This window comes from Carlito syrichta, unplaced genomic scaffold (genome assembly GCF_000164805.1).
Source record: "Carlito syrichta isolate Samal-C Ts95f unplaced genomic scaffold, Tarsius_syrichta-2.0.1 Scaffold311363, whole genome shotgun sequence".
Taxonomy (NCBI): domain Eukaryota; kingdom Metazoa; phylum Chordata; class Mammalia; order Primates; family Tarsiidae; genus Carlito; species Carlito syrichta.
Genome location: NW_007255459.1, coordinates 184374 through 192146, shown reverse-complemented (window position 1 = coordinate 192146; position 7773 = coordinate 184374). Strand labels below are relative to the sequence as shown.

Sequence of the window (7773 nt, the reverse complement as noted above, 5' to 3'; positions counted from 1 at the left end):
TCCCTTTTTTTTTTTTTAGTTTTTTTTGAGGTGGAGTCTCACTCTGTCGCCCAGAGTCTGTCGCCTCAACCTGCTGGGCTCCAGCAATACTTCTGCCTCAGCCTTCCGAGTACCTGGAACTACAGGCACGCGCTACCACGCCCGGCTGATTTGTGATTTATTGTAGAGATGAGGTCTCGCTGCCCAGGCGGGTCTCGAACCCGCGGGCTCAGGCAATCCACTCACCTCAGCCTCCCAAAGGCGTGGGATTACAGGCTGAGCCACCGAGCCTGGCTATCTTCAGGCATTTTTTAAAAAGATTTTTGCCAGGCACAGTGGCTCATGCCTGTAATTCCAGCCCTTTGGGAGCAGAGACGAGAGGACTGCCTGAGCTCAGGGGTTCGAGACCAGCCTGGGCAACTTGGTGAGCTCTCCTCTCTACAATAAATCAAAAAATAAGCCAGGTGTGGTAGCGCAGGCCTAGCTGAGGCGGAAGGATCACCTGAGCCCAGCAGATCAAGGCTGTGGTGGCTGTGAGTGTGCCACTGCACTCCAGCTTGGGCGACAGAGTGAGACTCCAACTCAAAAAAGAAAAAAGAAAAAGGGTTTTAAGTGTGAGAAATCTAGCAGAAAAATGGGGCTTCTGAACTAAGCAAGACTCCTATTTTTCAAAGAAAAGCCTGGCGCTCAGTTCTCCGTGGGGCTCCTTGTGGCTCCAGTCCTGTACGTGAAGGCCGGGGCACTGAGCCACCAGGGAGGGTTCCAGGTCCAGCAGCGGCGGCCACCAGGGGGAGGGCGTGGGGACAACTCTGCCCGCTGCCCAGTGGCTGCCACGTGTCCCTGATGCAAGGGGAGCGGTGGCCGGGCAGGAGGGGCGGGGCTGACCGCCTGGAAAAGGAACGGTAACCTGGACAACGAAACAGACTGCAGAGGATAAAATAGTAGCCCGCCAGGGCCGCAGAGGCAGGCTTCTGGAAGGAGAGCGGGCGGGTTGGCGGGAGAATTCCATGGGACCCAGACCAGGGAAGGATCTGAAGGGTAGGAGAGGAGAGGGACAGCCCAGGGCTTTGCTTTCAAGACAAGGTGGGCCCGGGACCCTTCGCAGCCAGCTCTGGGGTCCCCTCCCACCCCCACTGCCGCAGGAACCACCCTCTGGAAGGACCGAGGGCCACTGCATTTTGTTTTTATATTTAAGTTTGAAAAAACAATTGTTGGCCAGGCATGGTGATTCACGCCTATAATCCCAGCACTTTGGGAGGCTGAGGTGAGAGGATTGCCTGGGTTCGAGACCAGCCTGGGCAACTTGGCCAGACCTCATCTCTACAATAAATCAAAATTAGCCGGGAGTGGTGACATGTGCCTGTAGTTCCAGCTACTTGGAAGGCTGAGGCAGAAGGATCGCCTGAGCCCAGCAGGTCGAGGCTGCAGTGGCTGTGAGCATGCCACAGCACTCCAGCCTGGGCAACAGAGTGAGACTTTAACTGAGAAAAAATAAAAAACCCAATTGTGATTAACTACAAAATTTTACTGCTTTAACCATTTGTATGCACACAGCTCAGTGACATTAAGTACATTCATGTTGCTATGTGACCAACCCCAGAATCTTTCCATCTTCCTAAACTGAAATTATATTCTCCTTAAACACAAACTCTTTTTCCTCCTCCCAAGTCCCACATCTTCCTTACTGTCTCTATGAATCTAAGGATCTGGGACCAATGGAATCATAGTATTTGTGTCTAGCTTGTTTACTTAGCATAAATCTCCATCCATGTGTGTATGTACCACAGTGGACACTCAGGTTGTTGCTTTTACCTTCTGGGCCTTGTGAACAATGTTGCTATGAACACAGGTGTACAAATACCTTCCTGAGACACTGCTCTTAATTCTTTGCAGTACTGAGTAAAGAAAAGAACTTGCATATTAAGAATGCGAGTCCTTTTAAATTATCACACCCAGAGAGGCTTTTTTCTTTTGCTTTTTTGAGTCAGAGACACCCAGGCTGGAGTATAGTAGTACACTCACAGCCACCGCAGCCTCCACCTGCTGGGCTCAGGTGATCCTTCCGCCTCAGCCTTCTGCCTCAGCATGCCATCATGCCCAGCTAATTTTTTTTTAATTGTAGAGACAAGGTCTCGCCAAGTTTCCCAGGCTGTTCTCAAACCCCTGGGCTCAAGCAATCCACTCGCCTGCACCTCCCAAAGTGCTGGGATTACAGGCGTGAGTCACTGTGCCCGGCTGAGAGGCATTACTATGAGACGGCAATCGTGCTACTCCCCCCACCCCTTGAGCTATGTTTGTATGTATTTATTTACTTATTTGAGGTGGGGGTCTCGCTCTGGAGTGCAGTGGCACAAACACAGGTCTCCGCAACCTCGACTTCCTGAGTTCAAGTGATCCTCCCGCCTCAGCCTCCCGAGTAGCTGGGACTATAGGTGCGCACCACCATGCCTGGCTAATTTTTAAAAATTGTTTATGTTTTGTAGAGACAAGATCTTACTATGTTGCCTAAGCTGGTGTTGAACTCCGGGGCTCAAGCAATTCTCTTGCCTCTGCCTCCCAAAGTGCTGGGATTACAGGCAGGAACCACTGCTCCCAGCATCACATAATATAAAATGTACTATTCAAGCTATTTTTTTTTCTTTTGAGACAAGTCTCGCTCTGTAACCCAGGATGGAGTATAGTGGCGCAATTCCCGCTCACCACAGCCTTGACCTCCTGGGCTCAAGTAACCTCCCACCTCAGCCTCCTGAGCGACTGGGGCTACAGGTGCATGTCACCATACCTGGTTCATTTTTGTACTTTTTTGTAGAGACAGGGTCTTGGCTATGCTGCCCAGACTACTCTGAATTCCTAGGCTCAAGCAATCCTCCTGCCTCAGCCTCCCAAAGTCCTAGGATTACAACTGTGAGCCACTGCACCCGGTGGTTATTTATCTTTATAATCTTTCATGTTTGCATCTCAGGACATACTACAAGGTGGACACCTCCACCAACATCTGCTAAGTTGACTTATGCTCAGCGAATTGTGATAAAAATGGCTTGACTTGCCAGCTATGGTGGACTCCAGTGCAGCTGGCCCACTATAGCAGAAGAGATTCATATTATATTTATGGGGGGAAAAAGTAGCTGACATTAGAGGTTCTGTTAACAAGGATTCACTGTGAACTGATGATGTGTATCCCTCAAGGCCCTCACTTACACAGGCCCCTGCCAAAACCTAGAAGAAACCTAGAAGGAACCTAGAATGCCTCTCTTTTTATTGGAGTTGGAATCTCACTATGTTGCCCCAGGCTAGAATGCAGTGGCATGCTCACAGCCACCACAACTTCGACCTGCTGGGCTCAGGCAATCCTGGGCTCAGCTTTCCAAGTAGCTGAAACTACAAGCCACCAAGCCCGGCTATTTATTTATTTATTTATTTATTTATTGTAGAAACAAGGTCTCACCAAGTGGCCCAGGCTGATCTCGAAAACCTGGGCTCAGGCAATCCTCTCTCCTTGGTCTCCCAAAGTGCTGGAATTATAGACTCGAGACACCGCACCCAGCCTAATGTCTCATTTTCTACAATTTGCAAATGGTTAAGACTGCTGTCTTTTTCTACTACCACTTTTTTTTTTTACATCAGTTAGGTTACAATAACTAAAGGGTGTGGGGAAATTGAGTTGGAAATACACTGCTTTGAGGTTCTTTCTGACCCCAAATATATGAGTTTTTTCTATACCAACAACCAATTCTCCTATTCTCTGACCCAAGTAGGTGTCCAACAATTCAGTTCTGACACTATGTACCTGGAATTAGCATTGATCCCACAAGTTAAAGGACTCAGTTCCATAAGACTGCTCCCACTTCAGATGTCAACTGCAAATGGGATGTCCAGGTTACCCATACTTCTGTCCAGCCAACTACAAATTTAAGGGTTCCCACATTTCTCCCTGAGGTTCAATAATTTGCCAGAATGACTCACAGAACTCATGAGCACGGTTGGGTATGGTGGCTTATGCCCGTAATCCCAGCTCTTTGAGAGGCGGAGGCGAGACATTACCTGAGTCCAGGGGTTTGAGACCGGCCTGGGCAACTTGGCAAACCCTATCTGTACAATAAATCAGAAAACTAGCTAGACATGGTGACATGTGCCTATAGAACCAGTTACTCGGGAGGCTGAGGTGGTAGGATCGCCTGAGCCCAGCAGGTTGAGGCTGCAGTAGCCTTGAGCATGCCATTGCACTCCAGCCTGGGTCACAGAGTAAGACTCTAACTCAGGGGAAAAAAACCTCATGAAAACACTTATGTTTATTGGTTCATGACCAAGGAATCAACATAGGCACAGTCTAACAGAATAGATGGATAGGACAAGGTTTGGGCTGTGGGGTTTTCCTGCCCTCACCAGGGGCACCATCCTCCTAGCACTTAGATATGTTTACCAGCGTGGAAGCTCTCAGCACCTCATTGTTCAGGAGTTTTTAAAGAGGTTCATCTTCAGCCTCCTCCCTTCTACAAGGTTGGGATGGGGCTAAAAGTTACCCCCTCTAATCTAAGACCTCTAATTTGGTCTTTCTGTGAATAGCTCCCACCTGAGTCATCTCATTACCATAGACAGGTGGGAGTTAAAAGAAATTTTTTTTTATTTTAAAGATGTGGAGTACAATTCAGGATTAGGTATACAAGTGGTCATTGTACAGGTAAAATGTAGGCCTTCCTTTGGTCCCCACTTTGCCTGGTTTGAGATCAGGTACCCTTATTGATGTTGTGTCTCCCCCACAGGTGGGTTTTAAAGGGGCTCCAGCTGGGCTCAGTAGCTCAGCCTATAATCCCAGTGCTTTGGGAGGCTGAGGTGAGTGAATTGCCTGAGCCCACGAGTTCGAGACCTGCCTGGCCAACTTGGCGAGACCTCATCTCTACAATAAATCAAAAAATTAGCCGGGCGTGGTAGCGTGTACCTGTAGTTCCAGCTGCTTGGAAGGCTGAGGTGGAAGGATCGTACTCCAGTCTGGGCAACAGAGTGAGATTCCAACTCAAATAAATAAATAAATAACGGGCCTCCTTATAAATAGCAGAAGCCACTCCTGTCACTTTGGAAATTCCAAGGATTTTAGAAGCTCTGTGCCAGACACCAGGCCAAAGACTAAATTCATATACATGTTATCCTTTACTTCAATAAACAAACACCATTTAGAATGTGAATCCTGCAGTCTGGCTCTCCTCCGTCTGCCCCATGAATTTCCTCACCTTCTCCACCAACTACGGGTCCCTGGGTTCCATCCAGCCAACCAGCCTCCAGTCCACCAGCGGTGTGGCCAGCGTCGATGCAGATGCCAGCGGCTCAGCCTCCCAGATCTCTGTGCCCCACTCCACCATCTTCCAGGGCGGCTGGGGTCTGGAGGCCTGGCCGTAGGGATGGCCAGGAGTCTAGGCGGAGCAGTCAGAGTGAAAAGGAGACCATGCAAGAGCTGAATGACCACCTGGCCTCCTACCTGGAGAGGGTGAGGAGCCTGGAGACCAAGAACCAGAGGCTGGAGAGCCAAATCCAGGAACACCTGGGGAAGAAGGAACCCCAAGTCAGAGACTGGGGGCATTACCTCAAGGCCATTGAGGACCTGAGGGCTCCAATCTTTGCAACTTCTGTGGACAATGCCCGCATCGGTCTACGGATTGACATCATCCGTCTTGCTGCTGACGACTTCAAAGTCAAGTATGAGACAGAGCAGGCCATGCACCAGTCCGTGGAGAGTGACATCCATGGGCTCCACAAGGTGACTGATGACACCAATGTCACCCGGCTGCAGCTGGAGACAGAGATCGAGGCTCTCAAGGAAGAGCCGCTCTTCATGAAGAAGAGCCATGAGGAGGATGTAAAAGGCCTACAAGCCCAGATTGCCAGCTCTGGGTTGACCGTGGAGGTAGATGCCCCCAAATCTCAGGACCTCAGCAAGATCATGGCGAAATCTGGCCCAGTTTGATGAGCTGGCACAGAAGAACCAAGAGGAGCTGAGCAAATAATTGTCCTAGTAGATCGAGGAGAGCACCACAGCGGTCACCACGCAGTCTGCCGAGATCGGACCTGCCGAGATGATGCTCAGGGAGCCAAGACGTACAGTGCAATCCTTGGAGGTCGACCTGGACTCCATGAGAAACCGGAAGGCCAGGTTGGAGAACAGCCTGAGGGAGATGGAGGACTGCTACGCTATGCAGGTGGAGCAGCTTAATGGTGCCCTGCTGCACCTGGAGTCTGAGCTGGCACAGACCTGGACAGAGGGCCAGCGCCAGGCCCAGCAGTAGGAGGCCTTGCCGAGCATCAAGGTCAAACTGGAGGCTGAGATTGCCACCTACCACTGCCTACTAGAGGACGGGGAGGACTTCAGTCTCGGTGATGCCCTGGATAGCAGCAGCTCCATTCAGACCATCCGAAAGACCACCACCGGCAGGATAGTGAATGGCAAATTGGTGTCTGAGACCAGTGACACCAAAGTTATAAGGCTCTGAGGCTGTGGGAGCAGGGTACCCTTCGGGGAAGCAGGAGGCCAATAAAAAGTTCAGAGATCATTGAAGAAAAAAAAAAACACCATTTGAAAAGACATTTAGGTATAGTTCAGTGAAACACAGGAGAAAATATAATATATGAAAAGTCTTTTTGCCATTTTAAAATGCAAGAGACTATCTTCATCTTCACTGTGATTTGCTAAAGTTAACTTCTAGAAACATTTTCTCACAATTGCTTGGATTGTTTTTTGTTTTGTTTTTTTTTTTTGAGTTGGAGTCTCACTCTGTCGCCCAGTCTGGAATGCAGTGGCATGTTCACAGCCACTGCAACCTTGACCTGCTGGGTTCAGGCAATCCTTCTACCTCAGCCTTCTAATTTGCTGGAACTACATGTGTGTGCTACCACACTCAGCTAATTTTCTGATTTTTGTAGAGATGAGGTCTCACCAAGTTGCTCAGACTGGTCTTGAACCCCTGGACTCAGGTAATCCTCTTGCCTCAGCCTCCCAAAGTGCTGGGATTACAGGTTTGAGCCACTGTGCCTGACTGCTTGGATTGATTTTAATTCAGCAAACATTCTTAGAGACTCATCATGTATTATTACTAGGTCCTGAGAATATGAAACAGCCATAAAAAATGATAAATTCAATATATAGTATTCTGACACTGACAAGTGGACTGTAACAAAAAAACCCCATTTTTTAAGGTCATACTGAAAGCCGTAATTCATTATGAGGATCAATTTTGAATAGGTGCAATGAATAGGTTCTTGAATTTTTTTTTTTTTTTGAGTCGGAGTCTCACTCTGTAGCCCAGGCTGGAGTGCAGTAGCATGCTCATGGCCACCGTAGCCTCGACCTGCTAGGTTTAGGCAATCCTTCTACTTTAGCCTTCCAAGTAGCTGGAACTACAGATATGCACTACTACACCAGGCTAAATTTTTGATTTAGTGTAGAGATGAGGTCTTGTCATGTTGCCCAGGCTGGTCTGGAACCCCTGAGCTCTGGCAATCCTCTCACCTCTGCCTCCAAGAGAGTGAAGCAAAAGTTGTGGTTTATTTACATAAAATACTGGAACTCGGCTGGGTGTGGTGGCTCACACCTGCAATCTCAGCATTTTGCGAGGTTGAGGAGGGAGGGTTGGTTAAGTTCAGGAGTTCAAGATCAGCCTGGGCAACATAGCAAGACCCTGACTGTCAAATATATATATATTTTCGAGACCCGCCTGGGCAACTTGGTGAAACCTCATCTCTACAATGAATCAAAAAATCAGCCGGGCATGGTGGTGCGGGCATGGCTACTTGGAAGGCCGAGGTGGA

General features: G+C 48.9%; 1 pseudogene; it reads left to right on the top strand.

Moving 5' to 3' along the window:
* The first annotated feature begins 5114 nt into the window (after positions 1-5114).
* LOC110596592 lies at positions 5115-6518 on the top strand (annotated as a pseudogene).
* The last annotated feature ends 1255 nt before the right edge of the window (positions 6519-7773 follow it).